Raw genomic sequence first — 13,122 nt, forward strand, 5'->3', positions numbered from 1 at the left:
CACAATATTTTTTCCTACTCTGAATTACGAGGGAGTTCATTTGGATCATAGCTAACTTTTTGCCGTTGTAACTAGGAGCATGATAGCTTATAGAATATTTACCACAACATTGCCAACCCTTGTCAGCCAGACCACAGAACTTGCTAAGCTTGATATATAACACCTGAGAGTTTGATGCTGTGCATAAACAATACCTGCCAAATATGTGATTTCAAGCCAATGTTTGTTTCAGCCCTCAGTAGAGGTCTCTTGCCTACTGAACTGCCTTCAGTACTTCTACATTTAGCTTTTGACAGATGGCTGGGTGGACAAGCAGTACAGAATCTGTGTGCATCAGCAGGGGTGACTCCTCAACTTTAATTTCTGCTTTGTCAGTAGTACTCAGATGGCTTCTCAGTATTCTCACAAAGCTTGAGATAGCTGTCAGTAAATATTAAAATGGTTGTCCTATTTTTGTAGTTGAATGCAAGCTATTTTCTCTATAGCTTAGACCTGCATTTCCATTCCCATTTGGTTCTTTGAGCTGCAATTACTGCTGCTGTTGCTGTGTGGCACTATGCCCTGATGTCAGTGGGAGTTGTGAGAATTTGGGCCACTGCAATACTGAGTCTTTTCTTAAAAAAAAATCTGTTGGGACCTGTGGACTGTCCCAGTCCACTAACTATGCTGCTCCATATATTAAGGAACACAGTTGCCCGTGAAATGATTGTATGGAAAATGCATGTAGATCACCATCATTCAACTTAAAGCAAAAAATCAAGCCAATCTCTTGAAATACTTGGTTTGTTCAACAGCCTCAAAATAATGAACAAACAAGATAGTGAACAAAAAAACAGATTTTTTGGTTATGGATAAGAGCATAAATGTGTTCTTGCCTGTTTCAGTTGAACATTATTATTAGGGGTTTTTTAATGTTTTTGTTTAATTATAATGGATTTAATTAAGTAGGCTTTATTGGAAACAAAGGTGAATGACATTTTCCTTTGCAAAGTGACTGTTAAAGAACTGCAATAAAAAAAAGCCACTGCACAATCTGATTATTCAGGATGCTTCCTGTTCATTAAGAGTGTCACATCTTATCAGCATTCACCACTGAATATTTAAATATAATCAGTTATGCTTGCAGTGATATTGAAGATAATGGGTTTGGTTGCACCTGAACTCATGAGAAACACTGGCATATGGTAAGAGAACTAACATGGAAAAGAGAGCGAACCCTGCATATAAATAATCAAGAAAGGATGCATTTGTGTGATCCTAGATGCATCCAGTTTGCCAGCCTTGGGGATTCAAGGTGCTTCTATGAGGATTAGATGAAATATCCTGCTTTGCGTTCCTGAGGCACTTGTTCTGAACCAGCTATTTCAGCCATGTTTTGGTCTTTGATGCTTTAAACTGCTTCTGGATATCCATCTGCATACAGAAGACGCTGTCTGGCTTACAGCTCCAAAGACATACTGATAAAGGACAGTACAGGGCTGTCACTGCCGTTCACTTCAGTGAAGGGTACGAGACCTTTAGAGGCCCATCAGGTGGGTATTTGTGACGATTGGAGTGGAATTAGGCACAGGACGCTTATCGGTTGCAAAGCAAGATTATTTACTTACTCCATCAAGGTGGTGAAAGACGGAGGTTAAAGATACTTGGTTAGTTACAGCTTAGGGTTCATAGGTCGGTCTGCATAAGTAAATCAGTTTGCAAAACTGGTCGGGCAGAATTGTCGAGTCGGGGTCGTCGATTACGTCTGAGAAGGTCGAAGACGGGGGGGACGAACTGGCAAGTGATCAAATTGCCAGTTTTCTCTAACACCTATGTCAGAGGTCTCCAGGTGTATACGGAGTCGCTCTTCCCCCCACTACGCGGAAATGCAGCGGGGTTTTGTTTGTGTACTAGCCAATTGCCTTTCGCCACGTCATAAATTTAATTAGAATCACCAATTATTATAGCGGTTTTTCGCTAGGTGTTATCACAGGGTCACTCCTTGTTTTCTTTGACCAATTATAATGATTTATGTACAGCACAGAAGGCTGTTTCATTTCTAGTTAGTGTCGCAGTTATAAATCTCTTTTTGACATGCGCAGCAAAAAACTGTTATCATCTTTTTTGTTAACCCTTAGTTAACCTAGTGCAAACTAAAACTGGTTTTGATTAATATATTTCTTGCTTGTGGCATGGGCAGTACTTAATTGGGTTGTGACAAGGGCAAGAAAGAACCACAGTAGATCTGAGCTTTGGAGAGCTGTAAAAAAATAAACAAATAAAAAAAATCAGGAAAATGCCTGAGAATTGGGCGAAGGGTCCCTTCTCTGTTACCTGGACAGAAATGTGACAGGGCTCTTGGACTTCTTCCTGTATTTTATGTAAATTGTAACCATGGTTGCATGAGAGCTTTTTCCCCATGACTGGAAGATGCAGTATTAGAACCTGCAGAGACAGAAGGACTAACATTTGCCTGATGATACTTATCTTTTTTTTTACTCTCGTTAAAAAGAGGTATTGGTGAAAGGAAGAGGCTACAACTGATTGGTTTTTTGGAGGGGTGGAGAGAAGATGAGGAAAGGACTTCTTTACTCCTAATCTTTTTTCTTTATCCATTTTGTTCAAATGACCTTGCGTCCCTCTGAAGGCAGAGGATTCTGCTCTCTTCTCCCATCAGTTTCAGCCTGTTGTCCATGACATTGCCTGTCCCACTATCAGCTCTTTGCACAATCAAGGTGTGTGACAGCATAGGGAGGCTGCTGTGATGTCTCAACATTCTGTGCATGCTTCCAGTTGTTAGAGGGAAGAAAAAGCGTCTTGCCAAATAAGCCTCAGCTGATGGGGAAAGAACCTCTGCACAGCCATGAGCGCTAGGTTGCTTCCCTGAACTGCAGTAAAAAGCTCCACAAGTATACCATACAAGATTGCTCTAGATGTCTGTCTGTTTTTGTTTTTTTTTCTTCTCATTTTCAGCTGTATTCATGGTTTTTCACAAGCCTTTCTCTCTAGTGTTGCCATCAAAAGTACTCCAAGTACCTGGACTGAATAACCTATTTATATTACTACTATCTGTCCTTGCAATGTGTTCTAGTCCAGCTGCATTTGCTAATCTACCCTCTGACTCAGACAGCTCAATGACATTTCTACCTTTTACTCACTTGTTGAAGAAAAGATCTTCAAATTTTTTGCAGGATGGGTTTGCAGGTAAGCTGAAAGTTTGAAGTACTGAATAAATTTTGTAGGATTTTACAAGGAGTGAAAGTCCATATCGTAACATATGGAAGTGCCCACAAGGTTAATGTGTTGAGGTACAGGGTTGTAGGCAACCCTGTTTCCAACTCTGCAAGGAAGTGCCTCGAAGAAAACGCATCCCACCTGTTTCTTCCTGCTCCAAATGCCAGAAAGCTGTAACATTTGTTTTTGTGTGATGCAGCTCGTGTGCCCAGCCCAACTTTAGCTTTGGGAGAGTTTATTGGTGTGTGCTCATTGCCACCTTAATGGCAATTACATTGCATGCTATTTGCCATGTGATGTGCATACATCAAGAGTGAGTGGGTAAGGTATGTTTCCATGGCAGCACTCCCTTGCACAGTTGATGTAGACATGGTGTTAAGGCTTTAGAGAGACAGTTGCCTTGTTCTGTTACATTGGCTCTGAGACTCAGTTGCAGGGAAAAGCATGCTCGGCGTAGGGCAGATGCAAATATCAGAGAATGTCATCACTAAGCACTAAAATGTCTCTGCTGATGGTATTTACGCTGCAATTTTCATTCAATTCAAATGTGTCCATATTTGAGCAGGTACAGGTAAGGGTGGCAAAAGGCAGAAGCCTGACATGAAATTCACTCCCTGTGCCAAATCTTCAGGTCCTGCTTTAAAATGCAGGGGAGGGGGAGAGCTATTTGGACATCAGGAGGCGCTACTTCACGGTCAGGGTGGCTAGGGTCTGGAACCAGCTTCCAAGTGAGGTGGTGCAGGCTCCCACCCTGGGGGTTTTTAAGAGGAGGTTAGATGACCATCTTGCTGGGGTCGTTTGACCCCCAGTACTCTTTCCTGCCATGGCAGGGGGTCGGACTAGATGATCTGCTCAGGTCCCTTCCGACCCTAGAAACTATGAAACTATTCCCCCCCGCCCCCCGGCTGCCTTCCTGGACAGTTGCAATAACTTTTTTTTCAATTAATGTGGACAACATTAATGCTTTTCTTTCCTAATTTGGGGTTGGATTTAAAAAGGGACTTGGATATAAAAGCATTCTCATGCTTAAATTGGGTACTGCAATCTGGGAGTGCAATTCACACACCCAGATTAAGTGTCTAAATTTACTTCTTTTTTTTCAAATGTGAGAGATGGTGCTAAGGACTAAGATAAACAGCACTACTATGCTGGGCTGGGGAGATGCTTAAACCAGACAACAAAATGTGCTGCAGAGGAGTGGATCTGAAATCTAATCTTTGCACGTGGGTGTGCTGTTTCTCCTAAGAGCAAAGCCAGATGTGCCTGGCTAGAGGGTCTTGCCCCTCTGTTCTGGGTCAGACTGATCACCATGCTTGGGATCAGGAAGGAATTGTACTGTGTGGTCAGATCAGTACAAACTGTGGGAGTGTTTACCTTCCTCTGTAGCGGGGAGCATGGCCCTCTATGAGACCTTTTGAGTGTAGAAGCAGGATTCCCCTGCTGTGGTTCCCCTGCTTTACCTATGAAGTGAGGGTGTTAGGTCTATGTTGCATCAGGGTTGAGGGTCATCTTATGTAGAGTTTAGATTATGGTTGGTTTGGATAGGTATGATCCTGCATCAGGCAGGGGGTTGGACTAGACCTCTGGAGGTCTCTTCCTGCCCTGCTTCTATCTGACTCCGACACAGGCATCTATATGAAGGATTCACAACCCAAAACACATGCCTAGACTTAGGTGCCCTATTTTTTCCCTTTGTATCCAGGGGACTAGTGTAATTACTACAAGACTAGTGGTAGGCCACCACCTTTTTATGTAAAATGCCTAATGGTTAGAACTCTTGTCCAGGAAATGACAGATCTGAGGGGATTAGACTCGTATCTTCTGCCTCTCAGGAGCATCGTTTAGGCTGTGCCATGACCAATTCCCTTCCCTCCTGTTGAAGCTGCAAAAAGTGCTCTAGGAAGTGGGCTGTAGTGGGATCAACCTCATAGAAATGGAGCTTCCAGGGTCTTAGGCTGGATTTCCATGGAGTTCAAGCTTGGAGATTTACAGGTTTGGGTTTTCAGCTGAGCTTAAGGTCAACCCAAACTAATAAATGTAGACATAGCCTGAGATGCCTGTGAACTTTTCCTGCCCTTGGTTCTACAGGCATTCAGTCTTATTTTTTAAGTGGTTTTTTTTTCCAGTAGTTCACTTTCTCACTACTGGAACATGGAATAATTTTTAAGGCATCGTGCATAAAATGCTTCCAAAAAAATTTTTACTTTTGTAACCGATTTACAATATGAAGAACAAATTATACATTTCTAATATGTCAGGTCAAAGTATCATAACTTGCCTTCAGGGTTAGAAAAAGTAGATTTGATGAGTGATAATCTAAAATGTAAACCATCAATACTGCATCGCTTTAGTGACTCACCACAAATTGTAAATATCATAAGTGAATCACTTTAAACTATGTGGGAAATCAATAAATAAAAAATGAAGCATAAAGACAATCCAATCTTTCCCTGTAAAAGTTATGCCACAAAAAATATAAATAGAACCAAAAATAGGAAGAGTGAAGAAATAAGGACTTTAAAATCCTTGTTTCTTTTCTTAAGTTAGAAATGGTTTGAGTAATATTATGACTGTGATGCATTTGAATCGGGATCCAATTATAATTAATCATGTTGTTTTTAATCATTGTTCAAAAGAAGTTGGGTTTCTGGGGATTACTTCTTAAATTATATTTTGATATAGATAAACTGGCAGGGTAAGAAACATTTTTATCTAGTTAGCAACAGTATAAAAATTGAATGTCTTCTGCCCATGGGCCATATACTTTAAATTGTGCAAATCATGCCTTGGAAGTATGGCTAGAAGTAGTGTGATCATGAACAAATTATAAATACATCTCTTTTTACTCTTAGATGCACTCTTGATTTGAAACATTTGGTAAACACATGTTCTTTAAACATTTAGCGTTAGTTGGTGCTCTGTGACAATGCAGTTAAAAAAAAAAGCATGTATGTGTGGGTTGAGAGGGGGCACCTGGAAATCATAGCAATATCATGAAAAATTCCTTCTGTATTATAATACTGGATTGCGTGAACAAATGTTTGTGGGAAGAGAAATGGGTGGAAACAGGTGGAAAATGAGAACAGGATTATGATAGGAGGGTCAGACAATAGTGGCAAATGGGGGAAAATGTCAAAGGATGCTTTATCATAAATTCCTAAGGAATTAGGCATGATAAAATCCCTGTGAATGAGGATTTGTATGCAGGTTGGGATTATACTGTGGGGAAAATAATTTCACAGATTCAATTTATAACTTAATTTGTGTATGACAGAACAGCCCCACAGATGGACTAGGGATGGGCTGGAAAATTGTGGGAGTTGCAAACAACCCCTTTCACCTTCCCTTATAGGAACTGGTTAAAACAGCCTCCTGAAGAAATATTACACTGTTTTCATTAGATTTTTTTTAATGCATAACTTGAAAGTTTTCCATTATTTGGAAAGTTGCAAAGCAGGTATACATTTTAATGTGAAGACTACGTACAAGATGCTTCTGCATATTGTAAATTAAACTGCAAACTGCACAGGTATCATAAATAGGTGAAGAGCTCCCCCTGGTGGTAATTAAATATAACTTGGCATTAGGTAAGCGAAAACATCTCATGAGTAAGATGGTTAAATGCGTCCTGTTGGAACATGTGGACAAGTGAATCACGATACAGAAATGATTGGATTGTGTAGGCCCCTTTCAGATGTAGTGCAAATGGAATGCTGAAATGATTTAGCTCCCTAGGTGGTATAGAAACATTTAAATTTTTTTCTGGCTCCCTTCTGGCATCTTGATGTCACTTGTACATTTACATTCACCCATGCCAAATGTCTTTCAAGTGAAATTCACAGAGAAAACTTATTCATAACTGCTCAAGCCAATAATTGTTTCTTCCTATGTGTTCATAAATTGCTAAGCATGTTGCAATCTAAGTCACTGAGTGAGGACTTTAGGTGTCACAGCAATATAGTTAGGGATAATGACAATAAGTGTAGTGAAATAAAGCCTGGTACACTGAGAGAACACTATGGGGATTCGCCTTCTTTATCCAAAAATGTTGGGCTGTCTGGGCAGAACCTGTTTCCAGTGCATTGATTAGCAAATGCATCAGGCAGTCAACTTAAACATTGTTATTACTCATCAACTGAGCGGTTAACCAATTCCTGGTTTTGTTTAGGAGGAGAAATTGATAAACTTCTTTGATAAAATCCTGTTTGTTTACAAAATATGTATGCAAATTCTTAGTTTCCTAAACACAGTAGGAGTAAAACAAAAGAAGTCATTTTCTTTGCTCACAATTTTAAGCCTTTTTCCAACCAGTACTCTGCCCAAAAAGTTCTGTCTTCAGGCTTTCTTGTAGAGCTTCACTCCCAGTAGTCTGAGTCTGTCCTTGGCTTTCTGTTCACTTTCTGCTTGTTTTCTGGTTCCTTTTCACTGTTACGCAGGCAGATTCCTCCAACATATAGTACCCTGTTGCCCACATTTGCATTCTGACCCCCATGAACCCCCTGGGCACATCCTGAACAGCATGTATGTGCAGGGGTATGAGTTTCCTGAAGGACAAATAGCAGCAGCACATATTTGTACTGTTGCTATTTGTCCCTGGGCACACCCTGGCATGCATGCTCCAGTACGTGGCGAATTACCCTGGGTAGGGTAGGGTAGGGGAGGCTGGGGCCAGCACCTCCTTTGTGGGGGGAGAAAAAAAAAAAAAAAAGCCAAAAGACATAACAGTATTCCATGCTAGCATATGTGCTAGTTCAGTGATACTACTGTAAGCTATAATGTATTGGGGTGATGGCTATGGATAATTGTAAACATTTTGAATATGAAGCAAAAGAATATAATGTAAAGGCAGACATTATAATATAGACTAAGTTGCCATGATTGGGGTTTCTAGTGTTCTGGAAAGAAATGCCAATGTAATGAAATTAAGCAATTATAAACTACTAGTCAATTGCCTGTCAAGAATGATGGGGGGGAGGGGGGATGAGCGGGCAGGGATGGAGCCCCATGCCCCCTGCCCCCGGGCCTGCTCCCCTCTTCTCTCCTGCTGCTTGGGGTCTGGGCCCATTCCCCCACTCCCTGCTGTAGCAGCGGGGGCAGGGAAGGAGCGGGTCCAGGCCCGATGCAGGGGATGATGGCCCAAGGGTGGGTAGAAGCCAAGTTACCGCAGCGGGGGTGGGGGCAGGGATGGAGCCCCATGCCCCCTGCCCCCGGGCCTGCTCCCCTCTTCTCTCCTGCTCAATCTTCCTCCTACCACTACCGGGTCGGCCCTGCAGGCAGCAATGATGGAAGGGGGGAGGGAGGGGCGGGTTGAGGCCAGCGCTGGTGGCCTCACTCTTCTGCAGCATCCTGACCCTGCTCCCCCCACACCGCTGCCGTCTCCTGCAAGGAGGGGGGGCAAGGCCAGCTCCGGTGGCCTCTACCCCCTCCTCCCTGCTCCATCATCGCCACCTGCAAGGAGAAGGGCAGGGGGGGGGAGGCCAGCCCCTCACCCCCCATTCTGTCTGCTCTGTTGTCATTGCCTCAGCTAATCAGAGCACAAATAAAGTTACAGCGAGATTAAGGCTTTTATAATATTAGAATTATTCAAGATATTGCTATCATCACTAAAAAGACAGAACTATGTTCCAACCAGGAGAAGTTGTGTTATTCTCACTACTCAGAATTGCTATGTTACAGGAATTGTCCCTGGGATTAATTGTAATTTGATTTCTACTAGAAATAGTGTTCTTCACTTCCTGTCCTTAATATTGTATAATTTTGCACTAAGGCTGCCATATTCAACCCACAGGTAACTTTGTCAGGTTTGACCTAGAAACCACTACACACAGCCCAAGCAAAAGTCTCTGTTATGTAACTAATGCCCATCTGCATTGATAAGGAGGAGACAGTCTTAGATAAAGGAGGCTTGAAAACAAAAGCAGAATCAGTGGACTAGGGCAAAGAGCTGATTTAAATATTAAGATTCACACCCCTAGGTGGGGAGAAAGTATGCTAATGAAACATACATGTATGGAAATGAGATACATAGCTAAAACACAGGTATAGAGACATGCTCAGTAAAGAACTCCTTGCGTCACTCCCTTATAACCAATTAGCAAACAAGAATGCTTATGAAGGTCCAATACTCCTGTATAAAAGATGCTTAGAATTAAGAATCTGTGTGCTTGTTACGTGAAATTATTCCGCTTGCACCTTGTATTGCTAGCAATAAATCTTTATACTTTCACCCCTGGTATCTTTATTGGCTTTTGCATACCGGGCACGATCCCAGACTTGAGCTGGGGCTCAACAACTTCACTTAAGTGCTGGATGAAGTTTTCTCACTGTGTAGTATAACTGATAAAGACTTTCATGGACCTTTGGAAACGGAGGTGCTTTCTATCTCTACGTTGCTTTTAGAATGTTCATCACAAATTTTTTTCATTAAAATAGTCAACAAATTCTGTATTACAGTAACACTTTAGTATGGTAACAAAAATGGATTCTTTCAAAGCTGCATACAAAGTGAATTGCATTTAAGGAAATAATGTTTGTGAACCAGCTAGAAAATAAGTTCAACAAAGTGGTATGAACATTCTAGGAAATTCAATATATTGTGGTTAATATATAAGATTCACTTTCTTGAATGAGAAGTCAAAATGCTGGAATTTTCAGACTGAAGTTGTTTGGCCAATCAAAACTTTTGAGGGATCAGAAGAGTTCTGTAGATACTTAGAACAAGTCAGTTGGAATTCAGAGTCCTTCATTATCTAGGAAGTAAGTGAGACTTGTTCTTGGTCCTTTGCTATTTTCCCTTAACATCTTACTTTCTGGTAATCTCATCCCAAGACACAAACTCAACTATCATCTTGATGTTAATGACTCATAGATCTATCTCTCTACTCCAGACTCATCCCTTTTTTTCCAAGCCAGAATCTTGTCTTTCTGTTTTCCTATTTTATATAGGTACCTGTTATCTCAGGCTTAACATGGTTAAAACAAGGCAGGATAGAGATGCACCTTATAGACTGAGTCAGATATGCATAAGCTTTTGTGAGTAAGAGCAACTTAATTGCATGCTAACAGAGTTCTTAAGCACACCATCTACTAAAGGCTCCCTTCTACATTCTTTTTTTTTACAAATCCCCCAGTTTTCTTGTCATAATGCTGCAACTTTGGCATTATCTTCAACTCAATCTCTTTAGGTCCTCATAATCAAGCTATATCAAAGGTTCTGTAGAATGTTTACTGCAGAGTCTTATCTCAGATGTGGCCTCATATATGTATCCTGTCATAAAAGCTCTTTTACGAGCTTTCATTACTTTACGTCTTGAATACTGCAGCTTCCTTTTCTCTGTCCTTAAAAGCACTGTCTGCCCTAGGATGCTCTTGCAAAGATCAGTTTCCTTGTCTGTCTTCTCTATGCAGCCATTTCTGGCTTATCCTTGTCTATCACACCAAATGCAAGGCGCTTTTCTTCACTATTGAAGCCCCCCACACTATCTCTTGTTTAAAAATAGAAGGTTGACTCCTGCTTTTGACTGGTTTGGGACACTAGCCTCCATCATACATGGGTTCAATTTTCCAAGCATTGGAAGAAACAAAGGAAAGAGCTTCTTGTAGACATCCTTAAAGCTGCCTCCTCATTTTCCTTCAAATTTCTTGAAATTCTTGCTTGCCTTGATAATTAAAGCAAAAAATCTACCCCCTAGGTGGTAGGTCCATTAGGCCAACCAGTATTTATGCACCATGTGTTCTTCCATTTCTCTGTTTCCATCTGCCCCTTTCCTTATGCTTATGGGAGTTGTAAATACTTTGGGCCAGAGACTCTTTCTGTCCTCCCTCAAACCTATATGGAAAATCCTCAAACAGTTACAACCTATAATAGAAGGAGACCCAATTCTTAAAGAGATCTTCCCAGAACGATGTATCCTAGCCTTCAAACAAGCACTGAACCTTACTAACTTCATCACCAGAAGCAAACTTTCTGCGGTCCAAAGCGCACCGAATGGATCCAGACCTTGCCATGACAAGAAATGTAAAAACTGCCAACATATCTCCACCACCCCAACAATTACTACATCCCACAACAGAACCAACACTTTTCATGGATGAGCCTATGAACTTCATCAACCTCCTGGATACAAAAAATCATCGACAAAATATAAACATTGGATTTATGATGCACTATAACCTGCCTGACATCTGACTCCCTAGGTACCTCTCCACTATTTACCAGCTAAATTCATCCCCCCCCCCCCCCCCCCACCCACCATCCCCCCCCCCGCCTCCCACCGTAGTCTCTCACCCACTGATTCCTCAATTTACATCTTCATTGACTGCCTGTCTTGCATGCATATCAGCCCAGCCTCTGGCTTCTTTATTATTCATTCCATCCAGAGCACACACCAACTGCAGGTGCTTCCTCAGCCTGACGAAGGGTATTTAAACCCGAAAGCTTGCTAGGAAGAATTTTTCCACTATTTGAGTTGGTCTAATAAAAGAGATCAGATTTACCCAAAGAACCTTGTCTGCCTATGTCCTTAGACCAATATGGTACAACCTACACCCCTGTGAAAATGGTAATCATGCGCTGGACATAGTGTTTCATTTCTTTTTCTCTGTTTCACGTGTTTTCTCTGCTCCTGACCAGATAATCTGTTGTTAACATTCATATTTTTTGTTATTTTCAGTATCCACATTAGAGATAACTAGCTTCAAGAAAAAGTGCTTTAAAAGTGCCTGATCACATGATAATTAACCCTCATGAGGGTTCAGATGAAAGCACTCCTAAATGGGAAAGCAAGCCTCTTCCCAGTGGGGGGCCTGCGCTGTGGAAGGGAGCGGGGTGGGCAGAGCTTTTGCCGACTGTATGTGGCGAGTGGTGGCGGCACTAGATGGGGCTTTTGGGGCTATGGCCACCCTTCTCAGTGCCAGTGCCACTCCTCGTCCCATGCAGTCTGCCGCAACTCTGGCCGCTCCACCCGCAGCACAGCCACTCCACTGGCAAGAGGCTTATGCTCCTGGGACACCCATGAGAGGGGCTGCTGCCCCCAGTGCTCCAGCAACAGGGGCAGTGGCATAGCCCCGGAGGTGAGGTGGCTGGGGGGGGTGTTATTTCCCCCTTCCCTCTGGTGTCTGGCAGAAGGGGTAGAGAAGGAGCTTATTCTGTCATTTGCCCTGGCAAGGAGTGATCGGTGGTGGTGGTTGGGGCAGGCAGCCCTGGCTGCAGGCCACTGGGGGTGGAGCGGGGAATAAACCATCGCTCCCTGTCCAAGTCTGGCCGTGCCTGCCCCCAACCCTGCTCCTAGTGCCACTGCCACTCACCCCACAGTCTGCAACAGCTCTGCCCACCCCACTCCCACCTGCAGTGCAGGCCCCCCACTAGGAAGAAGCTTGCACTCCTGGGATGCCATAAGAGGGTGCTGCACCCATCACAGTTCATACCCTCTCTCTGCTCCAGGGGCAGGGACATGGCCACTGCTGCTGCAGTGAGGGGGGAGTGCCAGGCATACCCCTGCTCAGGTCCATGCCAGTGGGACAGGGAGGGGAAGATTAAACTCCATCCTTGGCCAGTTCACTTGAGGCTACTGCTGGGGCTGGCCATGCCCCTGCTGCTGGAGCAGCGAATAGAAAAATGGTGGGACAGGAGAGGGAAGGGAGAATAAATCTCTGCCCCTGCTCCGGCTAGAGAGTACAGGGGTGGGGCCAGCCATGCCCTGCTAGAGCAGAGTGCACAGTCCTGCCCAGGGCTGCATAGCATGCTGGGATGCTGGGGGACTCTAGTTTAAGTTAAACCAGGAAGGGGTCTGGGACAGAAGTTCCATAAATGAGTCTGAGCTCAATCATAGACTTCATAGATTTCATAGATTTTTAGGGTCGGAAGGGACCTCGGAAGATCATCAAGTCCAATCCCCTGCCCCTGGATAG

The sequence above is a fragment of the Alligator sinensis genome, unplaced genomic scaffold, assembly GCF_000455745.1.
Source record: "Alligator sinensis unplaced genomic scaffold, ASM45574v1 scaffold288_1, whole genome shotgun sequence".
NCBI classification, from domain to species: Eukaryota; Metazoa; Chordata; order Crocodylia; family Alligatoridae; genus Alligator; species Alligator sinensis.